Raw genomic sequence first — 18,052 nt, forward strand, 5'->3', positions numbered from 1 at the left:
CAACAAAATAAATCTTTAACAAGAACAATTAAAAAAATAAAAGAGGGAAAAGTAGATGCCCTTACAATTGGATTGAACCATCTCCAGAATTCTGAGTTTATTCCTGTGACTTAATGTTTTTTTCAGTTTTCACCTACAGAATCATTTCAAAGAGGGCCAAAACTTCCTAATTAACTTCTTTTTTATTAACCATGAGACTATGTCTTCATGTAAATAAAAAAGATAATATAGTTTTATCATAAGGGCAATCATGAATAAATGATTTTTTCTTTATTAACGTTATACAAAATAAATTGGGTAGAGAAAATGCTATTGGCATTTTTGATTTTTGAATTTTAATATGAGCAATGGCCACTTCTCAGTCACTTGTTTTTGTTTGATATTTAAAGTTTTTTCAACACAATATTTTTATTGCTTATTTGGGAATTTTATACAATGCACCCTATCACATTTGCTTCCCATTGCTCTCAGGTCTACTCTCCCATTCTCGTGCCCTCCCCAAAGAAAGGAGAAAAAAATACACTATGTCAGTTTGTGTTGCCCATATGCTCACTGGAGCATGGCCAAACTCTCAGTGGTTAGCTCCTTAAAGATGACTGGGTCCTTGCACACCCCCACCCTCCAGCCCCACCTCCACTCCGTGCCAGAAGCCAGATTTTTTTTCTGGGATGTTCTTACTAAAGCAGCTGTCCTACATCTCTCTGTGTGTACTAAAATTGACCAGAGGGCCTTGTGGATGCTAAGCTTGCCCTGCTACTGAGCTACACTGCCATCTCCTCCCATTAAAGCTTTTCTAACACAGAGTCTTTACCAGGTGAGATCCATGCTGATGTCAGGGAATACTTATAAGCTCCAGGAGGTTAACTCAGACATCCTTGGTCACCTTCCTACTTGCTGTTGTGTAATTTTAGCTCTATGCTTAGGAAATATTAGAGATGGATCTAGGGGTAACAGGAATGAATTTAATTTGAAGTCTGCAAACCAGCATTTATTTATTGGGAGGGTTATTATGTGTCTGCTGCTGTTTTAAGAAGCGTTATCATTTTGTATAGTTCTCATGTCCCGTAGGCATTCTAATATGCCCATTTTACAGAAAATATACCAGGATACTACGAAGATTTAGATCCTTCTGGGGATTGTGGTAATGCTGGACTCGCAGGTACCGGGTACTCTACAAGCATAAGAGGCCACAGGAGAAACTAAGAGTGTCATGTGGGACTCACTAAAGATCACTAGAGAAGCTCCTCCTTTTATTAACTGGTGGTGAAAAGGGAATAGAAGGACTCCATTCAGAGAAGATGGGAAATACTACAAGAAGAGGACCTGCCACTAACTAGGACAAAGATATGTCTCCCCTAACTGATCTTAGTGTTCTCTGGGAAGACTCCATTAAGCTGCCGAGATTTTTCCCTAGTGATGGTTGTGCTCTGAGAGGATACTGTCATGTCACCTTGCATGTTACATTACTAGAATCTGGTTTTTGAAAAACGATTTCTTTCCTCAACTATCCTTTTGAAGGTAGGTGGTGCCTTGTCTGTGCTTTAGGTCCGCAATTTCCACCTGTAGGTCAAGACTTCTTTGGGGTCTAATGACCTTTCACAGCGTATCAGATACCTGTATATCACACATTTACATCGCACTTACATTACAGTTCATAACAGTAGCAAAATTACAGTTATGAAGTAGGAACAAAATAGTTTTATGGTTGAGGTCACCACAACATGAGGAAATTTTTTTGTGGGGGGGTTGTTTCAAGACAGGGTTTCTCTCTGAGTAGTCCAGGCCATCCTTGACCTCCACTCTGTAGACCAGGATGGCCTGGAACCTAGAGTTCTGTCTGCCTCTGCCTCCTGAGTGCTGGGATCAAAGGTGTGGGCCATCACCTCTTCTTGGCACCAGGAATGATAATACAGGGTCAAAAGCATCAGGAAGGTTGAGAACCACTGTTCTAGGTTCTAGCCCAGTCCCTGGTCCACACAATCTTCAAGCTGTAATGGTCACTTACAATAGACCTGCCTTCCCTTGAGTCACCATTGTAGTGACAGTAATGGAGACTGGTGTTTCAAAACTGACTTCAGGTTCATTAGTGGACTTCACAGGAATAGAGAGAGCACCTTTTGAGTCCAGCTAATGAGAAAATCTTCCTAACTATGAAGGAGGAAATACTTGGAAAGCACATATCCAACAAAAGACATGTATCTAGAAAATAGGAAGAACTGTCAAAACCCAAGTGTGTGTGTGTGTGTGTGTGTGTGTGTGTGTGTGTGTGTGTGTAAAACAATCCAGTTAAGGAATGGACATATCACATTAATAGAACAAGCAAAAAGATCTACATGAATAGATAATTCACTAATGAGAGAATATACAGAGAGCATTTAAGTTCATGAAAGCTTGTGTGAACCCATTGTAATGGTGATCTCAGGAAGTTAGAGATGCCAGAAATGTAGAATGTCTACCAAGAAAAACAATGAACAGCCGGAGAGATGGCTGACTGTTAGGGGTGCTTGCTATGGATGCATGGGAATTGGGTGGGGGGAAATTCCTGTAACTACAGCACTGCTAGGAGACAGGAGAGTCCTGGGGCTTGCTAGCTTCTGACCTGAACAAAAAGTTGTGAGCTCTAGGTTCAGGGAGAGATCCTGCCGTAAAGAAATAACATGGAAGATGATGGCATACTCAGGGCCTTCCTCTGGCCTCCACATGTACATACATGCACATAGCTATTAAACACACACACACTGCATTGCACACACATTACCTCCCATGTACAAACAAAAGACCATGTTGGCTATAGGAACAAGATGGACCTAAGACTCAGTATTTACCCTTTGAGGATTTTTGTTTGTTTGTTTTCTTTTCTTTTCCTGTGGTCCCATTTTCTACTCTCTAACTCTATACTTTTTTTTTTTTGAACAGGAATATTTACTCTGTGCCATTTTATACTGGATTAGTGTGATCTTTATTTTACAAGGAGCTTCAGCTAAAAATTTGTCCCGAGTCTCAGAGGAGACTTTAAGTTTGGGTTTTTGACAATGTTGGAACTGATTAGACTTTGGGGAATCTTGGAAGTAAATTTAAAACATTTTGCATTAATATGGAAATAAGATTCTTGGGTGGGAACAAGAATGCAATCTGATGATTTTAATAGATAGTCTTAACCCCTCAACCCTCCCCCCCCTCCACACACACACCATGGTGAAGCCTTGGTCCCCAGCTGGAGGGAACTGTTTTAGAAGATAGTGGAATTCTTAGAAGATGGTTTAGCCAAAGGAATTGGAGGGGTTTTTTGTTTGTTTGTTTTGTTTTGTATTTTTTTAAATTATTTTAATTCACTTTACATCCTTGTTTGCAGGCCCAACCCTCTAACCACTTAGTCCCTCCATCCCTACTTGCCTTTCCTCAGGAAAGGGGAGCTCCCTTTCCTATCCACCCCAGCTCATCAAGTTGCATCAGGACTGAGCATGTCCTCTTCCCCTGTGGCCTGGCAAGGCAGTCTTGCCAGGAGAAAGTGATCAAAAGCTGGCAAGTGAGTCCATGTCCAATTCAATCCCCACTTCCCTTACTAGAGGACCCACATGAAGCCTAGGCTGCCCATCTGCTACATCTTTGTAAGGGGCCTATATCCAGTTCATACATGGTCCTTAGTTGGCTCTGTTGGTCTTCTTGTGGAACTCCTGTTACCTCCAGGTCCTTTTCTCTTTCCTCCCACTTTCCACAAGACTTCCTGCTCATCACCCAGTGTTTGGCTGTCAGTCTGGGCATGTTTTGAGGCTGCTGGATAGCGTCTCTCAGAGGACAACTGTCAGGCTCCTGTCTGCAAGTTTAGCAGAGCATTTTTTATAGTGTCAGGGGTTGGCACTCTCAGATAGGGTGGGTCTTTGGTTGGGCATTCCCCCAATCTCTGCTCTGTCTTTATCCCTGCACATCTTGTAGGCAGGTTAAGTTTTGGGCTGAAGTTTTTGTGGGTTGGTTGGTGTTCCCCTCCCTCTGCTAGGAGACTAGTTAGGTGTCCTCTTCAGTCTCTACGGCCTCTGCTACCAGGAGTCTCTGCTTGAGTCCCCTCATATCCTCCCAGGAGCTTGTCACAGAGATGCCTCCACCCTCAGTTTCTCTTTTCTCTACAATCCTTCTGTCCTCTTGCCCTTACTCTCCCCTCTCCACTCTCTTAACTCTCTGTGCCCTGTCTCCTACCTTGTACCTTCTCTTCAGCACTACCTCTGTCTATTCTATTTTCCCTCCTTCTGAGTGAGGTTTATGCATTCTCCCTTGGGTTCTCTATGTTACTTATCTTTGAGTCTGGGCCTTGTAGTATGCTTATCCTGTACTATATGGCTAAAATCCACCTATAAGTGAGTATATACCATGCATTTTTTTTTCTGTTTCTGGGATACCTCACTCAGGATGATTTTTTCTAGTTCCATCCATTTGCCTGCAAATTCATGATTTCTTTGTTTTTAATTGCTGAGTAGTATTCCATTGTGTAAATGTGCCACACTTTCTTTATCAATTCTTCAGTTGAGGGGCATCTAGAGAGGAATCAACAGAGGAATATCGAATGGCAGAGAAACACTTAAAGAAATGCTCAATTTCCTTAGTCATCAAGGAAATGCAAATCAAAATGACTCTGAGATTCCATCTCATACAAGTCAGAATGACTAAGATCAAAATCTCGGGCAACAGCACATGCTGGTGAGGATGTGAAGAAAGGGGAACACTCTTCCATTGCTGGTGGAAGTGTAACCTTGTACAACCACTTTGGAAATAAATCTGGCACTTTCTCAGAAAACCGGGAATAGCTTTATCTCAAGACCCAGCTTTCCTGGGTATATACCCAAAAGATGCTCTACCATACAACAGGACATTTGCTCAACTATGTTCATAGCAGCTTTATTCACAATAGCCAGAATCTGGAAACAAACTAGATGTCCCCTCAACTGAAGAATGGAATTGGCTCATCTGACTATAGATCTAAGCTGGGTGTGATGGCCCACACCTGTAATCCCAGCATTCAGGGATGCAGAGGCAGGCAGATCTCTGTGAGTTCAAGGCCAGCCTCATCTACAAAGTGAGTCCTGGACAGCTGAGGATACATAGACACCTGTCTCAAAAAAAAAATCAATCAATCAATCAATCAATCAATCAATCAATCAAAGAGCATAGATCTTTGGGGAGCTATCATCTTGCTCTTGCTCCTTTCTATATCCCCCCTCTTTTGCTTCCTGATTGATACAGCCGAGCAGCTTTTCTTTGCTATCTTCCCTCCATGATATTTCTGACTTGCTGCAGTCCTTAAAGCAATGAAGCCAGCAGGCCATGAACTCTGATAATTCACAAACTGAGCTAAAATAAATCTTCCCTCACTCAAGTTGTTTCTCAGGTAATTTGTCACTATAACATAATAAACCTTGCTTTATCTTACTACATTAGTCCTAGCTCAGTCAATTCACTCTTCTCACACAACCACAGCAGGTTAAATGCCATCAGCAATGAATGGAGGTATCATTAAGGAAGAGGAGAATTAGCTGATGTGTTTATTCTCATGGAGTCTCATCTGTGTAAATTATCTTTCTCTCCTGGTCTCTTGGGCCCTCTGGGAAATGTAAGTTCCACCAGTTAGCACAGGAGACTTTGGGATCAGGAAGAGTCTCGGATGGACAAGAGTGCTCCCTGAGATCTTCCCAGGAGCTACTGATACTTGCTTAATGTTGATCTCTTACCCGAATTGTAAGCTCCATGAGATTAAAAAATGTTTATTCACTTGTTCATTCACTCAACAGATACTTTGCATGGCTGCTTCTGGCTAGACAGAGTTCTAGGAGCTAAGCATACGCATATGAGACTGAGTGCATGCAACCAATAGGTGTGAAACCTCTGAGACCGAAGCCAGGAGACCTATTTGGTGTTGGTTATAGAAATTCACATAGAACAATATGTTTAAATATTTGGTCCTTAGCTGGTGCCTCGCTGGTGGACATTGGCTCCTAGGGGTGGTCCTTGAGGGTTATATCCAGCCCTAATTCTGTTTCAAGTACTGTTCCCTGGTCATTGAGTTGTACAAATGTCCTATCACATGCTCCCACTGCCTTGAACCCTGGCTTTCTCTGCCATGGTGGATTGTGCTCTCTCAAATCAGGAAATTCTTCCCCCTCTAAATTGCTTCTGCCAGTCACAATAATGAGAAAACTAAATAAGCACTGTGGCTCTGGGATATTAATTTGCTCAAGATCCCTAATTAGTGATTGTTCCTGTTTAGGTAGAAACTAAAAGACCTCCAGAACTCCAGTGGATCACACTGACACAAACATCTTAGTCTCACTGAGGTGCATTTCTTATATAAATGAGTAAGGAAGCAACTCAATGATATTCTGATAGCAGTCAGAATAATATAGATTTGTTAGTAATTTGGTTGCAAGTAATTGTTAGTATTATGAAATATAGAGAATGTAGATAGGTTTATTTAAAATTGATTACATCAGTGCCAAGGATAGAATTAAAAAAAAAAAAAACACAGACATGAGTATGTCAGCTGAAGACAAATGAAGCAAAGAAATTCAACAGGGAAAAGGGTCAACATTGAAGGAGTAAAAGATTAGAAGAAGGTAACAGGTCACAGATTCAAGGACCAGGCAGCAGGCATAATCAGAAGGTGGAAAAGGCAAACACTAAGAAAGAGAAACAGATGTGGGTAGGGTCTCCTGGTCCTCAGTAAGGAAGGATAAAATGTCTGCTAAGATTGAGTGTGATAGAATTATTAAACACGGAGCTCCAGAAAAATGATGAAGGCTGCCCTGGGAGAGGAAGCTGATTGGGAAGAGAAGTTGCTACGGGAGAACTGCTGGCTTCTAGGGATTTATAGGGAGAACTCTCCAAATTGTCCCCTGATTACCTGACAGGAACTAAAGAGCCTGCTAGTAGGAATGTAGTTGCTTTATGCAGCTAAGGCAGAAAGGGCTGAAAAACTGTTCATGGTTGAGGCTAGACTGAGAAGGGTTGAGTAAAGCAGGTGATAGATGAAAAAATAAAGAACCTGGAAATAAAGGGATAGCCAGAGCCTGAGCTATAAAAGTAGAAAATTTTAGAGGACATTCTGAATGAATAATTACAATATTCAATATTTTAATTAAATGGGTCAGCTAATTGAACTGGGTGCTCGCTGGCCACCAAGAAATAATGTAATAGCTGGAATCATATGATGAAAGGGTCTAAGTTTTGCATAAAAGGAAGAGAATTATCAATGTTTAATATGTCAATATTGACTATGAGGTCTTTTGCTCCTGGTTATTGTTTCCATATCTCTCTAGACCAATCTACTCACTTATCTTTTTGTTGTCATGGTCAAAATTGGTGCATTCTATTAAATTTTTGAACGTCAAGGCTGAGAGATGGCTCAGTAGTTAAGCTGAGTTGTTAACAGTTAACTGGCTGTTCTACTGGAGGACCCAGGTTCAGTTCCTAGCACCCACCTGGCAGCTTACAGCTGACAGTTACAACTGTCTTGTAACTCTAGTTCCAGGGACCAACACACTCACATGGACATACATGCAGGCAAAACACCAATGCACATAGAATAAAAAAATAAATCTTTAAAAACTGTGTATGGGTGTTTTGCCTGTATCTGTGTACTACTTGCATGCCTAGCACTGGCAGAGGCTCTCAGTAGGGTTGGGCTCCTCAGGAACTGGAGTTACAGACTGTGAGCCACCATGTGGATGCTGGGACTTGAGCCCTGGCCCTGGGAAAGGGCAGCTAGTTCTTTTACTGCTGAAACATAAACCCAGCCTCTCTTCTTTCTGTCTTAACTACTATAATATGCTCAGGCATTTTCCTAGTTTTAAAAAGTATCTATTGACTGCATAATGAAGCCAGATATTCTTTTAGGTGTGGATGGCTTGTCAACGAGTAAAACAAAATACAAGGCCTCAAGGAACTTACATGTAAGTGCAGAAATCAGACAGCAAGGTAATGATAATGCAGGGTAGACTGAACATTCACACCCCTCCTGCACATCAGAAACAAAGACAGGCATGTTTATATCTTTCCACAATGCCAGAATTTCTTAAATATCAACAAATCTACAAGCTGCATTGCTTTTATTGGTGGCAATTTGCGAAGTATTCTTGATAGCTGGCTACTGGCCATTGGATTGTTAGAATAGTTCAGTGGCCTTATTGGGGGAGGAGGCAGAGAGCTGACAGAGGCGCAGAGAGTCACTGCAGTATTTAGAAATTAATGAAGCCCGTTGGGGAGCTGCTGAGCTGCAGAGGCTGCAGGATCATAGGCTTGAGCCTAGCTGCTAGGTTGAGATGAGTTAGAGGCAAGGAACAGAGCCGTGGAAGTTAAAGAGAGAGGCAAGGAACAAAGGGACCACAGGCTGAGCATGAATGGAATGATGATAAGCAAAGCAGATAATGTCAGCAGTGGGGGACAGGGGCGGAAAAACTGGAAACTGGTTAGGAAAGGGAATGCTTATAAGGGACCTGCTGGCTGCTTCTGAGGCCAAACAGAGGTTAGATGCTAGATATTATACAGACAATACCTACAGACACTGACATTTTAATGGTGTTAAGGGATAGTGCTTTGGGGGGAGGTGATTAAGTCAGAGGGACTCATGGATAGGATTAGTGCCCTTATAAAAGAGACAAAAAAAAAAAAAAAAAAAAAAAAAAAAAGAGAGACCAAAAAAAAAAGAGACCCATGCGCCTTCTGCCATGTGAGATCATAGCTCTCTGTGAAGAAACACACATCCCTCATCAGGCCAAGCAAATCTACCTGTGCCTTGACCTTGGCCTTCTCAGCCAGCATAACTGTGAGACATTCATTTCCACTGCTTATAAACCATCCAGCTGATGTTTTGCCTTGACCATCTGATTAGAGTAAGATACAGAGTTTATTTCATATAAAATGATGGTTTAGTATGTATCTGCTCATTCAAACCTCAACACTCTCCTGAGGCTAGACCTCCCCACCAGGAATCAACAAGCTTGGAACTAAAAACCTACACTCAAGTCTCACCTTAGGTCTCTGGTTCTCAACTATCCTAATGCTGCAACTGTTTAGTATAGCTCCTCATATTGTGGTGACCTCTGTAGTTGGTCTTAGCCACTTTGTGGGTTCTTCTTTTTCCAATCCTTTATTCACCCCCATCCCCCAGTTTAACCCCTAGCACTAGATAGGAGAGAAAGAAGGATAGAGGGGGAGAGAGAGAAATGTCCCTGAATCTAATTTCTTTCCTTTTGTTTCTTCTTTGAGCAAGAGCACTAATAAAGTGCAACCAACCATGCCTTTCGGGGCACTACATTTATGTGCCCTCTGAAAAATTCCCAGAATACCGAACGTCACACAATCACAGAGACTACCTGCGGCTGGCAAAACCATGCCTCTGCTAGAGCACGAGGCAAATCATAGTCAGCTGCTGCAGTCAATCCAAAGCAGCCCCACATCCACAACCTGGGATTGAGATGAAAACACATTCTTGTAATATTTGTGTTTTTAAAAGAAATCACAACTCAAAAATTGTCACTACAGACCCCCAAACATAGAATTCCTCTGTTAAAATTACTACTTCATAGCTGTGGTTTTGCTGCTGTTATGAGTCGTAATGTAAGTATCTGCTATGCAGGACATCTGATATGTGACTGCAAAGGAGTTAAACTCACAAGTTGAGAACCACTGCCTTACCTGCATCAGGCCACCGTTTCTTTATCTTAAAATAGAAGTAGCAGCACCCATTTTATAGTCACTGAAATAATCAAATGAGGTAATTGTGGTACTCTGAATAAGAATGACTCCCATAGGCTTTTCACTACTGTCAAAGATACAAGACTAAATCAACTTAAGATATGCCCTATTTTGGGATTACAGTTTGAAGGGTCTCAGTCTGTGGGTTCTTGGCTCTGTTGTTTGTGCATCATGATGCAGCAGAAAGCATCCGCAAGAGCAGAACTCTTTGTTTTATGGTCCTTCAAAAGCAAGAGAAAGACACAAAGAGCCCCAGGACAGGACATAGCCTTCAAAGACATGCTTCCAAATGTCCACCTCTTCTGAGCAGGCCCTGCCTCTTAGCGTCTCATTTAGTACAGATTTACCAGTGTATTAACCCACTGGTGGAATTAACATACCTCATAACCTGTACGGCAACCCGGCTGAGGACTAGGCCTTCAACACATAAGGAGTGGTGCTTCATCTTTAAACTACAACAACAGAGTATGCTTTTATAGTCTTATAGCCATTATAAAGATTTGGAAACATAACATCCCTAACAATCAGTATTGGTCTGTATGCCAAGTTGCTGAGGTTTAAGCCCCTAAAGTAATTATTCCCCAGAACTGTTTAAAAACAACTGTGTTAATGCCGTAAGTCACTGTAATTTGTGCTCTCCTCAAACTCCATCAAGGGAGGATGTGGCAGCTACTGTATCATCTAGCAGGGGAATGTTTGAGCTCTGCAATTCTTAAGAGAATGAACCTTGACCACTCTGTGGAGAAAAAGACCAACTTGGAGAGGAATTTGGCCATCACTAGAAACAAAACAAAACAAAACAAAACAAAACAAAACAAAACAAAACAAAACCTTTGGATAGACTTAATAAAGATAGGGTATAGGGCAGAAAGTTGTAAAATCCTGCCAGAGGTTTCCTCTTTTAAACTATACAACTGGGTGGGAATTTGTGACTGCCTCAAAGTAAAATGTTTAATTAAAAAGCTAAGGTTAAGAGTTAACAAGAGATAATTAAGAGTTAATTTATCCAGTCTCAGGATAGCTTCCTGAACCAGCAACACTTGCTTCTTCTCATTGATGAGAAATTACTTAACAAATTATATGCAATTTGTTACACATAATAACAAGGTAAAGAGGCACTTCTGAATACTTTAAATAATTTGGCCATGGGCTGGAGAGATGGCTCAAAGATTAAGAGCACTGGCTGCTCTTCCCGAGGTCCTGAGTTCAATTCCCAGCACCCACATGGTGGCTCACAACCATCTATAATGAGATCTGGTGCTCTGTTCTGTCATGCACGTGTACATGTAGATAAAGCTCTCATATACATAAATAAATAAATATATTAAAAATAATTTGGTTATATGTTACATTTACCCCTTGGATTGTGAGAGAGTCTTTGGAGCTTAGTCTGAGAATAATTATAAGTGTTAATATATTATTTTTCTAACTTTACTAATGTAAAGATTCAGCAAATTAAAAAAAATCATAGGTTGATACATCTTCGTAGGTTCTACCATTAATATTTAACTATACCTTCCAGGTTTAGCTTTTTAAACATTTTATTTTAAGGTAAGTATAGCTTCCCACTCAGTTGTGCAGTTTAAAAGAGAAAACCTCTGGCTATGAGGTGGTGACACCTGCCTTTAATCCCAGCACCTGGAGGCAGAGGTAAGCAGATCTGTGAGTTCGAGGCCAGCCTTATCTACAAAGTGAGTTCCAGGACAGCCTGGGTTACATAGGGCAAACCTATCTGGAAAAGCCAGAAAGAGAGAGAGAGAGAGAGACAGAGACAGAGACAGAGACAGAGACAGAGACAAAGACAGAGAACCTTGGGTTTTCCCCACCTGTGCCCCAGTTCTCCAAATAGTGATCCTGAGACTTTATTATTTATGAATAAATGCCCAGGCCATAAGCTTTGGCTCATTTCCCGACTAGCTCATAACTTACATTATAAATTTATTCTATTTGGTGGGTGCTGCATGGCTGGTTACCTCTTCTCAGTGCCATACATCCATCTTCCTCAGTCTCGGTTGAATCTCTTGCCTCTGACTATCTTTCTCCCGGAACTCCCACCTCTTGTTTCCTGCCCCAGCTAATTGGCCGTCAGCTACTTACTGACAGATGATGCTCTCACACAGTAGGCAAGAGGTTCTCTCTACATTGAGAGATATGCTAGCTACATAGACAGACCGACAGAGACGGGGGGTGGTGGTGCGTGTGTGTGTGTGGGGGGGGGGGGACAGGGAGAAACCTTTGTATTTATTTCCAGGTCTCTGTCATTGTCAGCAAAGTTATAGGACAGCTTCATGCTCATGCATTGCCTGTCATTGGTCCAGTGAAATTGCAGGGCATCTGTTTCCACAGGAACTCCTTGATTACTGATTTACAGCCACCTCTGCTTTTTGCATACTCACCCCCTTTCTTTAAAACCCCGGCAGCCATGAATCTATTCTGAATTTTCAGAATAGATTGTTTTTGTGTTTTTAAAAAAATGTTGCATAAATGAAATTTCTTTGAAATTGGCTTTCTTTCAGCATAACTGAAATTCATCCAGGTTGTATGTGTTGTTTTCCTTTTCTTTGTTCAGTAATATTTCATGGTAGCCGTGTACAACTCCAAGCTGACAGTCCACTTAGCCATTCACTATTCACAAGGAACATTTAGATTAAATTACTACCAACTTTTATGTTTAGTTTTGGGAAGAGAACAAATTCTTATTGCCGTGGAATAAATGCTGTGCCATATGGAACTATAAGTTTAGTCTCTCACCTACCTTTTTTTTTTTTTTTTTTTTTTTGAGACAAGCTTTTTTGCTGTCATTCAGGCTGGCCTGGAACTCAGTATGTAGTCCCAGGCTGTCCTTGAACTCATGGGAGCTCTTCTGCTGCAGCAGCTAGGATTTCAGATGTGAGTTACTATGCCCAGGTTGAGGGCTCTTTGCCTTTTAAAGGCATTGTTCTTGAAGGAAGGTAGGAGAATCAAAGCTTACGTAGCATTTTGAGCTAAGGCAGAAAATGTACCTTAGCTCATTAAAGGTTGAGCTTTAATGCAACTAAAGGTCATGTTATCAGGTTGATAAAGCTTCTAAGATAGCAAACTTGTCTCCAGAAAGCCGCATTTGTCAATATCTGGACCAGAATCAGGTCCTCAATTTCTTCCTCCTATGAAAAGGTCTGTGCTTGGTGTAAGGTGCTCAGCGAAAGCCTGCCCACATGTCATCCACTGTCTACTCTGACTACAGACTCAAACTAGCCCCAGAGGCCAGCTTTTCTATTACTCTTCTGTCTACAGTCTCTCTGAAGAACAGTCTTTAAATATGTTAGAAGTATCTTGGGGTGGCCTACCTTGAGCTCCCTCATGGTACTAATGGACTCTCTAGCCTTTATTGTTTTCTCAGGTCCCTATATTGATAAAGGTTTTACAATTAGCACTTACCACATGAGTATGCTAAGCTAGTGTTATATTTTAAGAGGCACAGCCATGCTAGGTTGATCTGGCTGGTCTCCTGGGCAGCTCAGCTCGCCCAGGAGTGATGCCAACAGCAAGTTAGATGCTCAGAGTACTCCCCAGTGCAGGCACATTTACTTAAACACATCAAATTGTCAGTTGACGTTATGCCACCTATTTGGTGTCAGTTTCCTTCCAATTAATATTGACTAGCATCGGTTCACTTAGCTCATTAATATATTTATTTCCCGAGATCAAACACTCTTGATTGGCCACCCTAAGACTGAGTTAATCCCGACATTTTGCCTCTTTTGGCAAGTGCTTTGCCTTTGAGCCACACTCCTTAATGATGGTTTTTTTTTTTTTTTTTTTTTTACATTTTTATACATTTAATAGGATATCAGAAAAAAGAACAGGATAGGCATAAACCAAAGAGAAAAAAAAAATCTGATTAAAGTGTCATTGCCATTTGTTGTCGTTGTTGTTTACAGGACGGAGTCAGGAAATAGAACAAACTAAAATGACATTAGGGAAACATTCCAAAATCACCCCAACATAGTTAAGTTACATAATGTTAGGATTCAAATGACAAATTAACTACTCACCACTTAATCTACAAGTGAAAAGGAGGTTCCAAAGTTTGTTCTATTTAGTATGACAACTTTTACATGAAATATATAGCAATTTGTTTTCAGAAAGCGATACGGCAACTTTTAGGCATTTCTTTTATGCAGTGACTAGAAAATTTTGATACAACTAGGCAGCTCTGCTTGGTTTTTTAAGACCTGCCAAGTGCATGATTGTTAGATATTACCAACTAAGATTCTTATCTCATGGAGCCTTTCAATTAGCCAAGAATAATAATCACTGTCTTTTTTTTTTTTTTTCCTTGCTGACTGGCCCAGTACTCAACTACGTAGCCCAAGCTAATGTTGAATTCAGGGCAACTGGTTTGCCTCCACCTCCCAAGTGCTGGGATTACAGGCATGAATCTTGCCCACTCAGTTAACTGCTATGTTCATAAAAGGAAAGCTTGAAATTTAAACTGCTGATAAAACATAATAACTGTGATGGAAAAATATTAAACTAGCTATTTTCTGGCCTGGCTTTAACTAGATGGCAGGTTTTAACTAGATGGTAACAAGCCATCGCTGGAGTTCATTATTTATTTATTTCAAATTAGCTTTTTTCAGGCAGAGTCTTATGTATCCCAGACTGGGCTTAGAGTTCAGTGTTTAATAGCACATCTTCTCAGCTTCAGTTTACACTGGTATTTTTGAGTATTAGGTACCTTTTTGGTTTTTAGGTTTTAAAGATGATGGTAATGTTTTGTTACAGTTGTTGACTCTGATACATTTTTCTAGAAGTCTCCTAAATTAAAGTCTCCTAAATTTCATACGAGTTAAATTTTATGTGTATCTAATGATAACAAATGCTGACGTGGATGTAGGGAAAGGGGAACCCTTGTATACTACTGATGGAGCCATAGACAAGGACAGCCGCTTTGGAAATCAGTCTGGAGAGTCCTCAAAAACAAACAAACAAAACAAAAACCTAGGAATATGACCCAGTCACACCACTCCGGCCTTATATCTTAAGCATGATGGTTTGAATAGAAATGGTCTCCATTGGCTCTCATATTTGAATGCCTGGCTGTTTGGGAGTGGCACTACTTGAGAGGGATTAGGAGGCGTGGCCTTCTTGGAGTAGGTTTGGCCTTGGAGAGAGTGTGTCACTGGGAGTGACCTTTAGGTGTTCAAAAGCTCAAACCAGGCCCAGTGCTTGGCTCTTCCTGATGCCTGCGGATCTGGATGTAAATCTCAGCTACTCCTGCCTGTATGCCACCATGCTCCCCATCATGATGATGGACTAAACCTCTGGAACTGTAAGCCAGCCCCAATTAAGTGGTTTCTTTCATAAAGGGTGCATGGTCGTGGTATTTGTTCACAGCAATAGAACACTGGCAAAGACAATAAAGAATCTATATATCCCGCCTACAGGGACACTTGCTCGCCCGTGTTCATTGCCAAACCGTACACAATAGCTAGAAAGTGGAGTCAGCCTAGATGTACACCTACTAATGAGTGGATAATGAAAATGTGGTGCATGAACAGAATGTAATTTTATTCAGCTACTAAGGAAAGTGAAATTAAAAAATTTTGGTTAAATGGGTGAAAGTGGAAATATTGTACCGAGCAAGGTAAACTCAATCCACTAGTTCTGTGTGTTTAATTTAGAGTACCTCAGGAAGCCAGGAAACTAGAAAAGGGCCAGTAGGGTGGGGAGTTCCCATAAAGGAGGAGGGATGACAGAACATTTTTTAAAACGAAGGGGAAATGTTGCTTGTGGAACAGTTCCAAGAGAGAGATAGGGGGACGGAGGAAGGAGCAGGGCAGGGGAGTGTTAATCAGAATGAAGGGAGGGGGTATTTAAAACAAACAAGCGAACGAACACTAAGAAAGAAAGCAATTGAAAAGATAAAATAGTGTGAAGACAGATGCCTTGCCGGTTTTAGAAGAGCCTCGTGTTCGAACACCCTACCACACTGAACTACAGCACAGAAGGAGAGTTTAAAATCGCTACGTACCTGACTCATTGTACCCACAGTGTCACTACCTGATGACTTACGGTCATTATTTTCAAACACCGGGCTGAGTCCTCTCTTGCCTTCTAGTTCTTCCACCACCGGTAGAGTTTCCTTTGCACTGGGGAGCCAGTTAGCCCAAGGGCCCTTCTTGCTGCATAAATGCAGGACTTTCTCTGTGGTTATTTCTTAAAAGATACCGAATACCTGTCTTTTTTTCCCTTCTGCCTATTAAATAACTATTTCAGTTAAGTTAAAAACAAAACAAAAGACACCACCACCACCAATTTTACAGTGACATTTCCTTTCGATTCAGCGTTGGGTAAGTTTAATCAGAAAGCACCTGCGGAGCAAATAACAGAACCTAACCATTAACTAGGTCATTATGTTTTGAATTTCCTTAATCAGGAACTTCCACTACAGGGTACATTCCAGACGCTGCCTATGTTAACAGTAACACAGGTTTCCTCTTGGCTGGCTTCGCTGTTGGAAGCCAAATACGCACACGTGTGTTCATTTTCAGGCCTTGACTTCGTCCCTGAGGAATTTGACCCCACCTCCTGTCCAGAATGGAAAAACAACGCCCCCATTCCCGCCCTCGGCTTCTTCCCGCTTAGGTCCTCTCCAGTTACAGAAGTTTGGATTTTTTTTTCCTAGAGAGACGAAAGTCCGGCACAGAGAAGTTACAGCAGCCGTTCATATGTTCTTCTGGGACACCGGTGAGGAAATCATGGTTTGTAACTTAGTCTCCAGGGTGAAGCAGAGGAATGAATTCCTAAAAACTTTGCAGAGCTTGGCACGAGGTTTGATTGACAGAAACTGATTGAGCAAGAGCAAGAGGGCGGAGCTGCGGGCCTCGGGGCCGGGTAGAGACAAAGGGGCTTCAGCGGTCACCCCGAGACGGAGGACCGTCGTCGGGGACCAGCTGCTGCGCGCTAGGGGTGCATTAGGTGGAGTCTCTTTCTCCTTTGCAGACAGGGCTGGGGATCGGGCGAAGCGGGCTTGGCAGAAGGCAGGGCGTGAGGGGTGCCGAAGAGGGGCGCGGGTCCGGGTGGGGGCAGCGGGTGTCACGTGGTCGTCGCCGTCGCCTCTGGGCTGGGGCTGTTCTTCCGGGTTGGAGGCGCAGCGCCGCGGGCCGGGCCGGGTCTGCCAGCGCGGCGTGGCGTTTGCTCGCGGCGCGGGGTCGCCTGCTGCCCCGTGCCGGCCCAGGTGAGTCAGCCGGCCCTGCGGGCTGGGGGCTGCTGGAAGAGCGGCAGCCGAGCTCGGGCCCCTGGTCCCCCTGCCGCGGGGGCCCGTTAGGGTGCAGAGGGGGCGGGGTCCGCAGTGTCTAGCAAATGGGGTGCCGAGGCTCCTGCAGGAGACAGGCGGAGAAGGAATACGGTGGGTGCCCGGAGGTGGGGGCGCATTTGTGTGTGTGTTCGATTGGGGTGACGTGGAAGGGAGTGGATGTGGGAACGGGGTCCGAGGAGCGAGGTGACAGCTGTGCAGGTGCGGGTCTTGGACCCTGGGGTGGGGGTTGGGGCAAGGACGGCAAAAGTTGCGCTGTCGTCGTTTTGGCCTTAAGCGGGATCGGAAAAGAGGTCATGGAGGACTTTGAAGTGCGGTGTGCCTAGGAGGGGAGCGGGCCGCTTCTAAGTTGCACTTGGACACTTCAGAGTGTTCAGGCAGGGTGCTCAGTTGGGTGAAAAGGAAAAGATGGGCGTGTAGGTCGGGGCTGACGGGTAAGGGGTGCCACGTTCACTTCTCTAAGGACTGGGAGAAGGGTTTGGATTGGTGGGGCAGGAGGGTGGGGTGGGGATGTAGGCCTGGGCAGAGCTGGTTCAAACCTGAGAGGCACAGTGACTGCTGTGCAGCCAGAGCCAATGGGCTTCCACAGGAGGTTATAAATAGTGGTCTGGTTGCACGTGCCAGTGGGTGGCAGTTTAGTTGCTGAGGGAGGGGCAGCACCTGTGGCAGGGCCACGGCACCAGTGGCTCCGGGGGAGGTCATGCTGCCTGCAGGATAGGGTATTGTGTCCTTGTTGGTATGCTTAGCCTTTGAGAGCGTAACTGTGTTTACGCCCGCTGGTGCCCTTATTCGACCTGTGGCGGTGCGCGGTCCTCAGGGAACTTTGTCTGGAGGGATGGGGCTTCCTTGCCCACTGCACCCTCTTTTTTGGGCAAATGTTGGCTATTTTTCCTTTCTTATTTTATTATGCTCATTATATTTTTCTGTTTGGAGACGAAGAAGATCTCGGTCTTTGACCTTGACTGGCCTGAAACTCTATGCGTAGCACGGGTGGCTTTGAACTTGTGTTCCTCT

General features: G+C 43.0%; 1 protein-coding gene across 5 annotated transcripts in view; it reads left to right on the forward strand.

The window, feature by feature from the left end:
• Positions 1–16,242: 16,242 nt before the first annotated feature.
• The window catches only part of Nnt (nicotinamide nucleotide transhydrogenase), an 89,515-nt gene continuing 87,705 nt past the window's right edge, over positions 16,243–18,052 (forward strand). The window contains exon 1 of one of the 5 annotated variants that reach the window (XM_055595766.1): positions 16,243–16,484. The gene's annotated coding sequence lies outside the window, so the exon portion shown is untranslated. Of the gene's footprint in view, positions 16,485–16,606; positions 16,702–16,831; positions 16,961–17,109; positions 17,132–18,052 lie in introns of those variants that run through there. The other 4 variants (XM_055595764.1, XM_055595765.1, XM_055595763.1 and 1 more) reach the window with 4 other exon arrangements.

The sequence above is a fragment of the Psammomys obesus genome, unplaced genomic scaffold (assembly GCF_907164565.1).
Source record: "Psammomys obesus unplaced genomic scaffold, mPsaObe1.curated_primary_1811, whole genome shotgun sequence".
NCBI lineage: Eukaryota > Metazoa > Chordata > Mammalia > Rodentia > Muridae > Psammomys > Psammomys obesus.